We start from the raw sequence: 14,864 nt of genomic DNA on the forward strand, positions 1-14,864 counted from the left end.
ACTAAGCCATGCCACCCTCAGTTTCTGATCATCAAGTCCAGCTGATATCCCTACGGAATTATCTTACACAGAAAATCTGAGATCTCTGTAAACACCGATGCTGTGCATTCAATTTCCATCCTCTCAAGTTCCCTTTATGAAGGCCAAGGCCAAGGAGAAAGCCAAGCGTGGACTGATGCTAACATTACTACAGACATTAAGAACCCAGGAGACGATCTGAGAACACATCTTTCTATAATCTATCATGGGAATTTTATTATTCCACCAATATTAGTAATTTTCAAAATTGCTAATTCTCAAAATTGGTCAAATATAATACATATTGTCATGAAACTCTCTTTTTAATTGTTTCAAGTTTACTGTGTGAGCGAATCCTTCCCCAGCCCCTGAATAAAAACTCAAGCAGCATCCACAGTCTTGCTTGTCACTCAGGTAATTCAGAGACCCAACTTATGGAATGTCCATCCCAAGGAATAGTCAAAAATTCAAGCCTGGTTTAAAGTCTTAAGGTCTTCCCCTTTCCCCCAGCTTCTGTGGGTGAGAGAAGCATGACTGTCTTCTTTGTCCACCTTGTTCTTCTGTGTCCCCAGCTAGTATTGCTGACCAAGGCTTCTAACCTTCTGGGGTTGGAGTATAGGGAGGAAGGAGGAGGATAGGGGGTGCTACCATTCTTGCTTGACTGATTCGTGTGGTGATCTAGTGTTGCCATTCTCTGGTCGTGGCAGAGTTTTAAAGCTGATTATGTTTCCCATGTCACTTTGTGCGATGCTTTGGAGAAACCCCACCCCACCATTGCTGGGAATCTCCCACCTATAGGGCCCTTGTAGGGACTGACTATACCTCTGGCCTCTCTCTGCAGTGTGTTTGCCTGTCCAGGCTGTTCCCTAGGACTGGACTCTCTATCACATATGGCTTAAATTACACACGAGAGAAACACTCATGCACTCTTTGGCCTGAAAGGAGACCACGGAACATAGCCACTTCCCTTTAATTTCTCCACCCATAACTAGAGAGCCTGTCTCTTGCCCCTTGTCATTCCAAGGCCTGGAGTTCATGATCCATTGTGTCCCCAGGAGTAGGTGACTCCTGTCAAGCACTCCCAGAAAGCCCTTGAAATCTTTGTCCCAGGGCTTGAGATGAGGGGCATCCCCACTCATTCTTCCCACTGGGGCTGATGGGGGCAATGACTCCTGACATCCTAACAGCTACAAAATCAGTCTTTAAGCCAACATCTTACCCTTTAATGCCCTCAGTGGGAGCTGACAGCAGCTAGTGTGACAATTTGTATGTCCGTCTAGAATAACACTTTCACATCTGGTCTTGATCCACTTAACATTTTGGCTGGATTTCCATTTTAACATCCTGTTACAAAAATCACTTTCCACTCAGATATGTCACAGGGCAAGTAAAAACGATGCACACAGATTGTTTTACTTCAAAGTTGAAGTAGTTTAATTTTTAAAATCCTTATCCCTCATTGTAAAAGTTAAGATGATGCAGAAAAAAAATAAATATTAAAGAAAAAATCATTCTATAATCTCACTTCCTTCATTATTTGGCACATTATATGGTTTTTCCCTTCTATACACACCTACAAATATAGACATGAATATCTGTATTTATATCAAAACTTTATCTGCATATATTTATTTAAAACTGTACTACATATGCTATCTTATGAGCTTTATCCTTTAATGTTATATTTGGCTAACTTCATATCAATAAGTGTTATTCTGTAACATCCTGAAAAATCATTTCATGATAATCCATTTATTATTTATTTAAATGAATCCTTATTGTTGGACACTTAGATTATATCCTTCATCTTGCAATTATTTACTAATACTTCTGCAAACATGTACGTATGGATGTATGTTTATTTTTTAGATATTTGATAATTTTCCTTAAGTGTCAGTGCTGAATGAGGGGGTGTGCACCTTTCAAGTCCTCTGATCTGTGTAACCAAATTCCATAGAGTTTGAGTATGTCTTGCTTACACTCTGGAGAGTACATTTTCAGCAAAGCAATCAGAGTTATTCTGTTAAGACTTAAATCAGATTTCATTGTATTCAAACTTCCCATTTTTCAACTACTTCCTATCTCACCTCACTTCCGGTAAAGGCCAAAGTCCTTCTGTGCCCATTTCATTATCCTCCGACCTTGCTTCCAAACTACTCTCAAACGGTGGCCGCGTTCCCTTCAGACCCATGCTCTCAGCGACACCTTCCTCCCACCCCCACCCCCACAGCCACTTTCCCATTGTCCTCCTCTACACAACTTTCTACCTCCTAACATACAACTTCTGTATCCATTTATGTAGGTAGCTTATTAGCTTATTTTCGCCCCCTGCCACCTCATTGGAATGCCAGCTCCATGAGGCCAGAGATTTTTCCTTGTTTTGTTTGCCCATGTGTCCCCTTGCGTGGAACATACTTGGACACAGAAGATGTTCAGGATATATTTGTTGAGTAAAAACATCACTAAATTTTCCTGATGATCTGAGAGTTTTTCTTCTGCGAATTAGGTATTCATGACTGCTAATTTTTCTCTTGGGGGATTTGGCTTTTTCTTATTAGACTTAAAGCCCATTTATACATTAGAGATAGAGACTAATATCAGATATATATATGCAGGGAATATATTTTCCCATATTTTTGAGGAGAAGTTTAATAAATGATATGGACAATATTGAGTATACTTCAGCAAACACTGATTTAGTTTTAAATTATATGTTATTTAAATTATATTTTTATATATACATACAGCATTCATACTACATTTTCTGCAACCTGCTTTTTTTTACTCACCATGACATTACTGAGATCCACCCAGGCACTTTTCTATAGCTTGTTTCTCTTCACTGTGCTAGTCTATCCTAGGAATGCAGCACACATTATTTAAGCTATACACCTATTATTAAATACTTAGATTGTTTTCTTTTTCTTTTTTTTCTTCTTGGTTTTATTGAGACATAACTGACATGCAGCACCGTATACGTTTAAAGTGTACAGTGTAATGAAGTGACCTATGTAATTGTGAAATGATCACCACAATAAGTTCAGTTAATATCCATCATTTCATCTAGATACAAAAAAAAAAAAGGTTTTTTTCCCCCTTGTGATGAGAACTTTTAGGATCTACTCTCTCAGCAACTTTCAAATGTACCACACAGCAGTGTTTGCTATAGTCTTCATGGTGCACGACATTCCCAGAACTTTTGTATTTTATAAATGGTGTTTCATACATTTTGACCCCATTCTTCCAATTCCCCTACCTCCCACCCTTTGCCTCTGATCTTTTCCTTTTTTCCTCTGAGTGTGTGTGTGTGTGTGTGTTTAACATTCCATATATAAGTGAGATAATGCTTTCATATTTTGGAGCTGCTATAAATAGCGATTCCATATAGGTTTTGATTAACATATATTCTTGGAATTGGTAGCAGGACTCTGTGGGACAGGCACAGTGTGAATTTTGTAAGACCTGCCAAACTTCTACCCCTTATACCCTCCCAGCAATATGCCAATATCCTCACCTTCATGCCAGACTTGATTTTTTGCCAATCTGGCTTGAGAGTGGAACAATTTCATTATGTTTATCTGTTTTCTTATATTTCCAGTATTTTCACAAGATAGGTTTTAATGAAAAAAGATGTGTATGGATTGCCCCCTTCACAAATTTGGCTCTGTTTCACACTTTGTACCGTGGGCTATTTTTATTTGATCTATATTGCAAGCCCTGGTTTCATTTTCTACTTGTATTTGCCTAGTATGTCTTTGCTTTATCAACCTTCTTTAACTGAAAGAGTCAGCATGTTTTACTTATCTACCCTGCAGACAGGTATTACTGCATTTTATTTATGACCTCACCTAAAGATACCTTCTATTTCAAAAGATGAACTTACATTAATTCTTGTAAGTTATGTTTGTTTTTCCTTTTCTTACATCTCCATCTCTCTCTCTCTGTAATTGTGATTTCTTTGTTTCCTACATTTTGTTACATGGGATGAGTTTTCTTTAATTCCTCTCCTAATAATTTAGAAGTGATAAAACTTACCATTCCATTAGTGGCCATTCTTATGTGTTTAAATAAACACTTTATATATTTTTCTTGAATTTTAGTCTCAGAAATAAACACTAATATTCCCCCCATAAATGATGAAGAAAATAATCTATTTCTTTCTAATTTTTTTTAGTGACTAGAGTTTATTGTATGCTCTATTATAGTTTTAAAAAAAATTATAGAATTTACATTCCACTTGGAAATTACTTTTATCACAATTATTTAGATCCTGGAGGGCATGGAGGGAAAGCTGTTGTCTTGGAAAATTAAAGTGAGAAAAATGTTGACTTGGCACATTTAAAAAAAATCTAGATTTGCTAAAACTGTTCTATCACAGCTCAGATTTTCCAAAAAACACAGCTATTACCCATGTGGCTATACCCTTCTTATTTCTGGTTTTCTCTGGCATTGCTCACTCATTTTGGACTCAGGCCACACTACCCTGGTGAAGCTGACCCAGAGAATCCTGGGTTTGCTGTTGTAACTGTCGGCCCCCAGCATAACAATCCAGCAAGGATACTGCCATCATTCCCCAAGTTCCTCCCCTTTACTCTTAGGCTTGCTCTCTGAATGTCTGAGAGCCCGAGATGGTTTATGAAATCTGGGTCAGAGATAAAACATCAGACAGGCATAGGGCTGTCTCTTTGAGTGCCATGTTTAAGCCTAAGAAACCTCAGTCCAAGATGGGGCAAGCCTTTCTCTGCCTTCCTAAGACTTACTCTTATTTCCAGCCCACATGGATCGATGAATCATTAATGGGCTTGGTCAGAACTTCATCCAATTCTGTAAAGCTGCCCTAATTTCTTGAGAAGAGAAATTGTAAGTCTGATATCACCATCTTCCTTTCATTTGGCTAAATTCTATTGATTCCAGAATACATCTTTCAAGTAAGTGGTATGTGGCACCATTCTCCAATTTCCACAGTGTCTTAATAATTCTTTCTATTCTAGTTTTGCTTTCTTTTCTTCTTATTCCATGCAGGGGCAGGGGAGCAATTTTGGAAAATTTCCAGGAAGTATGGTGTGCAAGTCAGTTCTTGCTTCTCACAGCTGTCCCAAGATGCAAATATGTTTTGTGATTATATCTATGCTGACTGAACATACCCTTAAAACCTCAATAATTTTTGGATTTTTTATAACAAAAAACTTAAACAAAAACATTATCCTTAATTTCACTTGAAAGAAAGAGATCTTCTTTCCTTTCTTATCTTCTTCAAGAACAGAATTTCCAAAATAATTCTTTGAAGGTATTTTAAATGTAATGTTAATATAGTCCTATAAAATCTAATACTCATTTAATGACTCAACCATTAGAAATGCATTTGTAGGAATGAAAGTTAAGGAATAACAATATTTTAGGGAATTTTATTTTTTAAATTTATAACTCAACAGCAACTCAAGCATTAATTAACTAAAAGAGAAATTAAATCTTAACAGAAAATTAACTAGAGAACATATGATAAAATAATTTTAAAATTATTTAATTTTCTGATATGTTTTTTATAGATTTTTTTTAGATTTTATTTATTTATTTGAGAGAGAGAGAGAGCACATTTAGGGGAAGGAGGGGGAGGGGCAGAGGGAGAAGCAGACTCCCTGCTGAGCAGAGAACCTGACAAGGGGCTCAATCCCAGGACCCTGGGATTAAGACCTGAGCTGAAGGCAGGTGCTTAATGGACTGAGCCATCCAGGTGCCCCAAATTTTCTGATATATGTTGATGAAGACCATGTTACTATAAGTAGTAGAAGGAATTCACTAATGTATGAGATCAAATACCTTGACTAAAAAAGAGAGTAACAGAGTAAGAGAGATCTACTATGGTAATTGAATACCTAGACCATGAAAATCTTCAAATACCTGCCTTGAAGTTCTAGTCTTGAGAAGAAAGAATTCCTTCAGGATACCTCTGGAATAATAGCCAGCCACTATGAGTATGAAAAGAATTAGAGCTGTGGACTTCTATCTCCTCCTAAAGGAAAAAGAAGTGTCCTCTGATGATTCTACCATGCAGACTGCTGCATATTAAGGTGTTTACATGTATTAGCTTATCCAGAGCCTTAAATCAACTATCTCAGGAAAAAAAAAAGGTATTGTCATCTTTATTTAATTGCCAGTAAGAGTGAAATCCAGAGAGCCTAAGTCCTCTTCCAGAGCCATACAAAAAATAACTAGGTGAATCAGAGGGTTCTTGGGTTTGTGATCACACAGCAGAGACTTATCGCACATAAAATATAAAGGCAGTGGTAATGGGAGCCCCACATTAGCTCTCAGAGATTGCTGAGAAGGGCAGAAGTCCTTTGCATCTGTTTTCTACATGCAACCATTTTTCTTAATATCTGAGAATGTTGCTCCTAAATGTAAGAACTATTACTGTCACTGTGAATCTTATTTGAATCCTGTTCTCTGTGCATTCATCCACAAATTATATTACAGATTATATGCTCCAACCACTTAAATTGCTAAACAAACAAAACAGAGCTATTTAATTTATCTTCTTTGTAAATATACCAATGGCTCCTAAAAAGTTTGATTGCTTTTCTAAGGCTCATGAGTTTTTGGCAATTTGTAATTCCTTATGTTGCTGTATTTTATTCTTTCCAAATTTACTATCTTTCTCTCTTAAAAATTATAGCTAATCATCATTATTTGCTGGTCCCATATCTGCAAATTTGCCTACTTGCTAAAATTTATTTGTAGCTCCCCAATCAACACTTGCGGTGTTTTTACGATCATCCACAGCCATTCAGAGTGGTAAAACTAGAGTTGCCTGATGCTCACTTTCTCAGTTGATGTGGAACAAGGCAATGCTTTACCTTCCTGTTCCAGCTAATTCTGTAAACAAGTGTCCTTTTGATGGTCTATTTAGTGCCACATTTTTTTGCTGTTTAAAATGAGCCCCAAGGATAGTGCTGCAGTGCTGTCTAGCGTTCCTAAATGCAAGAAGACCGTGATGCGCTTTTTGGAGATGACACGTATGTTCCATGAACTCTGTTTGTGAATGACTTAGGATGCTGCTGGTTGTAAGGTCAGTGTTTATTAATCAAAAATATACATGAACTAAGGTGTCTGTTGAAAGAAACACACATAAAACAAAGGTGTATGCATTGATCCGTTGGCAAAAATGTTGTGACCAGAGGCTTGCAGGAACTGAACACTGTACCTCCCCTAGGAGCAACGGCTCAGTATTCACTGATTACGCATTTGTGGCAACTTTATAGAACATACCTACCTCAAAGAATAAGAACCAACTGCCTGTGTTTGTGTCTTATTCCCTCTGTTGGAGAGTAGTGAATAAAACAGATCTTTTCTATGATAACGAAGATACCTACGAAACTTTCAGAAGCTTGGCTAGTTACCTGCAGGAGTACCTGACGTCCCAGTCTTTCTATGTGGCATTATTACCTCTGTTGCTTATAGCATTTAGTAGGGCTTTAAACCAATAATATCTATTTTTTACCATAGCATAGTAAGAAAAACCATAATTTAACTTTTATGATATTTCTGAACCACTGTTGTAATAAAAATATTAACTTTCAAGTAAATTTCCCATAATATTAGGTCAAGGGTTCTTAATTTCTCCTTCTTTTATTTAAATTTATCAAATGAAGGAATAAGTTCACATTTTCAAGAGTACTTCAATAAATCATCCAGTAGGAAACAGTAGGAAAATGAAACCCAAGAGATAATGCCAAAGTGCTCTGTGATTTACCAAAGAGTGAGTAATCTATATTCACTGAATTGAGGTCAAAATAGTCATGAACAATACTTTTGGATATCTGAACTTGGATCCTCCCCACTCCCTTTTCTTGGTTTGTTATATAAAAGGAAAGAGATATAGGCAGTATGTTAGAAAATAATATAACCTATAAAAGGATGAGATTAACATCAGAAATTACTGGCTAAGTCACTCAGGACATTAGACTCGTACTATGCCTACTGTCTAATCCCCTGATCATCAATGGAGAGACAAATTTACAAATACTCTAGGAGAGGCCATGGGGTATAGTAGAAAGAGCAATGGTCCTTGAGTTTTCAGATTTGGGGTTCTGGCCACCCTCATTAACTGTGATTTTGGAAAAGTCACTTAACCTTTCTGAGACTCCAACTGCTCACCTGTGTAATGAGTATAAAAATACTTGGTGCATCTATTCCACAGGACTGAGGTTAGGACTACAGGACATGATATATTGGAGAGTGCTGTGTTAACTCCAAAGGGAAAGTAATGTAGGGAATTATTAGCTATGATGTCCTTTATGTTCACCAGAAAGGTTTCTACTTAAAAGAAAATTACAGAGTAATTTTACAAGTGAAATATCCTTTTAAAAACCTTGTCGAGGATGGATTTTTATATAAAGTTATTGCTTTTTTCAAATGGGACACTGCAGAGAGGGCCATTGAATTTTTTTAGTATCTCACTTGTGAAGTGTCTCTTCCTACCACGAATTAGCACTGCCAAGAATCTAAAATAATAAACATTAAGTACATATGTGTTGTTACATCTGGAGTACACTGGCTAGTGACCTGAAAATCTTTTCCAAATTTTATGTTAAAATATACTTCAATTTTAAGGGCGCCTGGGTGGCTCAGTTGGTTAAAGCAACTGCCTTCAGCTCAGGTCATGATCCTGGAGTCCCGGGATCGAGTCCTGCATCGGGCTCCCTGCTCAGCGAGGAGCCTGCTTCTCCCTCTGACCCTCCCCCCTCTCATGTACTCTCTCTTATTTTCGCTCTCTCAAATAAATAAATCAATCTTTAAAAAAAACATACTTCAATTTTAAACATATGACTAGTTTTGTTCATAACAGGCAACTTGGTGCTATTAAATTATATTTTTAATTTTTAATTTCATTCTTCACTGTACTTTCTCATTCTTTTTACTATTATATCTCATAATCTCAATGCTGAAACTCCATGTACAACTAAGTAAGTGGGCAGTATTTTCTGTTAATAGCTGCACCAGATTTCTGGGCCACCAGGGGAAGAAAAAGATAGAAAACTATTTTTTAAAATTCATTTATTTATTCAATTCGACATTTACTAGAAGCCTGCTATGTGCCAGGCTCTCATCTAAGTGGTGGGGGTACAGCTGTGAACAAAACAAATAGACAGGGGTCCTATTCCCAATGAGCTGACATTCCAGGGAAATTCAAAGGGAGAGGACAAAGGAGACACAGCTTCCAACTGCCCAAACACAGGGTGATTGAGGTCAGAAGCCTGGAGGTGGGCTCGCTGTAATAGTGTTCCCTACCTGCAGGGGGCAACATGGTACCGATGACTCAGCCTCTGCTGGTAAACTGGAAGGGTGTTGGTTTTACAAAGATTTTAAGAATCTTAGGATGAGAGGGGTCTATGTGGAGTAATTACATGAGGCTCCAAGGTATCTTCGCTTCCTGGAGAAGAACAGAATATTTGCCTTTACGGGGAGTACAAGGAAAAGTGTGACAGATGTGTATGGATATTGGATGCACTGTTCCTTCATTCAGCAAATGTTCACTGAGTGCCCGCAGCATACCAGGCTTCTTCTAAGCCCTGAGGATACAGTGGATGAACCCAGGGGATCATCACTGCTCTTAGCTTACAGAGAACTGGTCTAGAGTGTAATGGATAATGCACAGTACTATGAATAACGTAATAGCAATGCCCAATATTTATTGAATTCTTTCCATGTACCAGGAATTATTCAAACATTTCACATATGTTATGTTGTCCAAATGAACGAACAAGCAGGTGCTATTAATTTTCCCTCTTTGCAGATGAGGCAATGAAGGTAGGATGAAATTAAGTAATTCTTGGTTGAGGCAAGAGTCAAAGTCAAGCAGTAGACACCAAAGACAACTGTTTTAATCACCAAGCTGTGATAGATACTGGGACGAAGTGGAGGTGGGAAGGGCTGAGGGGTGTGGAAGGGGCTCTTACGTTAGATCACAGGATCCACAAAGGCCTCTCTGAAGTGATAACTTTTGAGTTGCAACCTAAATTAGGAAAAGGAACCAGCTCCAGAAAGATCTGGGGGCAGAGAGCACCCATCAGAGTCCAGCAAGGGGACTCTGGGCAGGACATAAGCAGGGTGTCCTCAAAGTAGAGGGGTCAGAGCCTGGAGAGGGTGGAAGGCAGTGAGGGTGGGTGCCGGGTTGGGCTGGGGAAGCAGGAAATCTGGCCAGGGCTGAGGTGTGGCCTGTAGTGTAATGGGAACTACTGAGGGTTGTAAGAGACGGAAATGGCATGATGGGCCACTCACATTTAATAGCAAAAAATTGCTCAACCATAGCCAAACTGTGGAAGGAGACGAGATGTCCTTCAACAGATGAATGGATAAAGAAGATGTGGTTCATATATACAATGGAACATTACTCAGCCATCAGAAAGGACGAATACCTACCATTTGCATGGACATGGATGGAAATGGAGGGGATTATGCTAAGTGAAGTAAGTCAAGCAGAGAAAGACAATTATCATATGATTTCACTCATATGTGGAACATAAGGAATAACATGGAGGACCATAGGGGAAGGGAGGGAAAACTGAACGGGAAGAAATCAGAGAGGGAGACACACCATGAGAGACTCGGGACTCTGGGAAACAAACTGAGGGTTACAGAAGGGAGGGGGTGGGGGATGGGGTAACCGGGTGATGAGTATTAAGGAGGGCACATGTGGTGATGGGCACTGGGAGTTATACGCAACTAATGAATCGTTGAACACTACATCAAAAACTAATGATGTACTATATGCTGGTTAACTGAACATGATAATAAAAGAAATAAAAAAATAAAAAATAAAAAATAATTGCTCAAGCTCACACGAGGGAAATGTGAGAGAGTGGATAAACACAGTGTTTAATAATAATAATGCAACAGAAAAACAACACAACATAACTGCTATCTTAATGATGGTTGAAATACATTATTTTTGTTGTTAGAAAATAACACACCTTTCTGTTATTTATCTAAATAGAGAGCAATCTGATATGACTCATACGGTGATTTTGGAACTGGAACCCAGAACATCTCTACATGACAGCAAATCTCAAAATGGCCCTGGGTCTGTTTCCTGGTGATCCCTCCTAACGTGCACTGGAGCCTGATGGCGGCTCCGGAAAGCAGCCGATAGGGTGGGCAAAGTTGATTTTTAAAAGGGTCATGGCTAACCTTTTGCAATTCCCTCTCAAGTTTCCTTCCATCTCTTACTTCTTCACTCCTCCTATTTGCCAAAACAAAAACTGGTTTGAGAACCTTGGCTTTCCTGCCCCCTCTGCACCCCCCTCACCACTGCATAACGTAGCCTTAATAAAATGAAGCCATCTGCTTCCTGACTGACAGAACCACAAGGACCTCGCAGGTCGTTCCTCTTCTTTTTAGGAGAAGATAATGATTATAGTAATAAAAGCCAGAAAATAATAAAGCTAATGAAAATACTAATGGTGAAAATACTAATAGTAATAGCTAATACTTACTATGTGCCACGTGCTATGGGACAGCCACCATTTTAATCCTTTTAGCCAATTAATCCTTCAAGCAACCTTATCAGGTGGGAGTATGATCGTTAAAATTGGGGCACAGAGAGTTAACTTTTTCAAGTATACAGCTACTAAGCAGCTGAACTGGAATGTGAACCCAATCGTCTGGAAAGAACCATTCTGTTTGGAGAAATACTCAGTACAAACTCTGAATCAAGGGTGTATCCTAAAACGTAAAGTAACTTGGAGAACAGTTTTATATGTCTCCCAGCTGAAATAAGAGGTCTAGGATGCTCAGGACAGTACAAGGTAAGGACAGTAAAGCAGCCTGATCAAGGCAGATCAGGATTAGGGGGAGATAGAAGTTTGCTAAACATCTAAGGACCTGTTCTGTTAACTTCCATAAAGTTTAATTTTGCTCTTTGATTTTACCTGTTTATTATATTTCTCTCCTTTCCTTTGGAACCTCTGATAAGTTCCTTCCATGGAACTTCCCCAGAGATGTCCTGATTAAAGCATATTAGCAAAAGTGATCTGGGACCAGAGCAGCACTGTAGGTCTGCAAATGGTAAATTATTCTAATTAAGGTTATAAAGAAATTAAGTGAATCAGATTGCTCCAAAAACGCAAGGAAAACACACAATAGGTAAAAGTTAGGGCTTTGACAGATGAACACATGAGACATCATTCTCCAAATCAGTAAGTGATGGCTATTGCTAGGTAGGTGACAAGGTTTTCTGTCCTTTCTCAGTCAGATTCCTGACAACTGGGAATTTTAATATATTTTTTTTTCTGACTTCATAGGATAGGATGGCTGTGAAAATTGAAAGAAATGATCAATGTAAAGGCCTTTTGAACACTTATAAGGTATTCTGTAAATGTAAGATTAAATGTATCTGCAGTGGAACGGATAATCAGCTTTTTCGTCAAGTCTGACAAAAATTCTAAGTATATCTCAGGTTCAAAGGAACATATAATTTTTAGAAATAAACTTTGACTTCATGAACTTGGCAATAATTCCAATTTAAATATTCAACAGTATACTTATAGTTTAGAATCTCTCTGTAATGCATACATTTCTTTAAGCTATGATTAGCCAAACTATATTAAGAAGTAAAAATGGACGCATTTTTTTTTTCAAATGTATGATGTAACTTTATATTAATTGAAATGTACTCATCAACTAAGGTTCTAGGCACCAAGATACAGAGATAAACAATTCAGTCAGTGTTCCTAGTCACCTCAATCCTTATGTTAAACTAGGAGGAGACAAATACATAGGTAAACGATAATTATTTTAATATTTGCTATACATCTCATAGATAAGTGAATAACCACCATTACTTTCCAAGACAATTTAGTGTATAAGTCACTTCCCTGTATCTCCTATTCTTCTCCTCTGTGCCTGACAATAATGGTGGGAGCTACAAAACATAGGTTTATTATATATATATAATATTAAATATTATTACTTACAATATTATATGTATTATATAAAAATATTAAATATATTAAATATATATGTATATATTTTATTAGAAGAATCACAAGGCTCAGGATGGAAGAGTTTAGCTATAGTTCTCAGAGCTAGCAAATGGAAGAGGCAGGGCTCAGCTCAAGGCTTTAGGATAAGAAGTTCCTGGAGTACCCCAGAGACTTAGCAAGAATGGGGGAGTCTTATCATCTAGCAAGGTGCTGGCCCAAGTGGTGGTAGTTTGTGGTAAAAACCCATCACACTGCTTCCTTATTTAGTGTTCATACAAATTAATTAGATCAGAGTATGTATAATGTATCCTATAATTCTATGTAAATGGCTCCCAAGCATATCTTATGTTTCTCTCATACACTTGGCTTCTATTCTATTTTGAGGTTCATAATGATTATATGTCCATTTAGAATATGAAATTAAAACCAAGTATTCTAAATTGCCTTCATCATCTGACACATTTTGATAGACATATGACATCTTACAATTTTGTCCCTTAAAATCTCTCTTGATGTTCTAGGAGAAAGGCTATTTTATGCCCACCTAACTGTAATTTCAAACCTCATAGGACAAGCATAAAGGTCCCCATTGAAATTCAGAGATGGTCATCTCAAATGTTGCTGTTCAAAATTTTTGTTAAAATTGATGTTGTTAATAATTTTACTTTGTTTTCTTACTACCGATTTGAGCATAGATAGTTGGCGTCTTTAAAGCTAAATATAATGCATTGGACCACATTATAAATCCTAGGAATCAAAACTCTTCATTCATTCAATTATTCACTCACTCAATTAAATGTTTATTGAACACCTACTGAAATTCTGGATATTGTCCTAGACACAGGGGATACACAGTGAAAGAAGATTTTTGTCCTTGAACTTTCAAGTGAATCACAATCCAGGGCAAATGATAGCTGCCTGGCCCATACAGCTGGACTGCCCTCCCATCAGGATGGAGTGGAGGGCAATCTGTTTGCTGAGTCTTAAAGGACCAGTTGTCCTACTCTAGCCATGAACTTTTCATATGACTCAGTTTTTCTTTGATTTTCTTCTCCTTTGCACTATGGGAATAAATACATTATGGTAGTTATACACAAAGAAATCCTTAAGAAAAAAAAATCTGCTTCTAGGTAAAGCAACCAATGGATTTTTACATATAGAGGCTCAGTAGAACTCAATTTCCTTTAGTTTCCCTTATTTATTTAGTTAAAATCTTACATATTTATTTTGTTAAAATCTTACATATTTCTCCCATAATGGAACTTGAAATAAAAAATTTAACTATGCTTTTCTGGGTGTTATTTTTGAATAAGTCTTAGTATCCTCTTATCTGAAATTTGTCATGCCCAACCTTTCTCCAATGATGCCCTCTATGGAAGTGTAGACTTTATTTTTTTTAAAAGATTTTATTATTTATTTGACAGAGAGAGACACAGTGAGAGAGGGAACACAAGCAGGGGGAGTGGGAGAGGGAGAAGCAGGCTTCCTGTGGAGCAGGGAGCCCGATGCGGGGCTCAATCCCAAGACCTGGGATCATGACCTGAGCCAAAGGCAGACGCTTAACGGCTGAGCCACCCAGGCGCCCCTGGAAGTGTAGAATTTAAAAGCTTTTGCTTATGCACTCACCTCAGGAAAAAAAAAAAAAAGTATTTTTAATTTGACTCTAAAATTTTTAACATAAATTTAAATATTCATGAATCATATAATTCTGAAATGTAGATACCCACATTTAAAAATATAACTGTTAAACCACTCTTTTAAATGTATCCAGGTATCCAGTGGGCTCCAAATATCGAAGAAAATACATGGACAATTTCTTTTGTGGGAGGAATTTGGATTATTCTTTCTTCTTCTTCTTCTTCTTTT

At 37.5% G+C, this 14,864-nt stretch overlaps 1 protein-coding gene across 8 annotated transcripts in view; it reads right to left on the bottom strand.

The window, feature by feature from the left end:
• Positions 1-14,864, bottom strand: part of RGS7 (regulator of G protein signaling 7) — a 522,489-nt gene that overhangs the window by 86,877 nt on the left and 420,748 nt on the right. The gene's annotated exons all lie outside the window — the stretch shown is intronic.

Source organism: Neomonachus schauinslandi, chromosome 6, assembly GCF_002201575.2.
Source record: "Neomonachus schauinslandi chromosome 6, ASM220157v2, whole genome shotgun sequence".
In the NCBI taxonomy this organism is placed as follows: domain Eukaryota; kingdom Metazoa; phylum Chordata; class Mammalia; order Carnivora; family Phocidae; genus Neomonachus; species Neomonachus schauinslandi.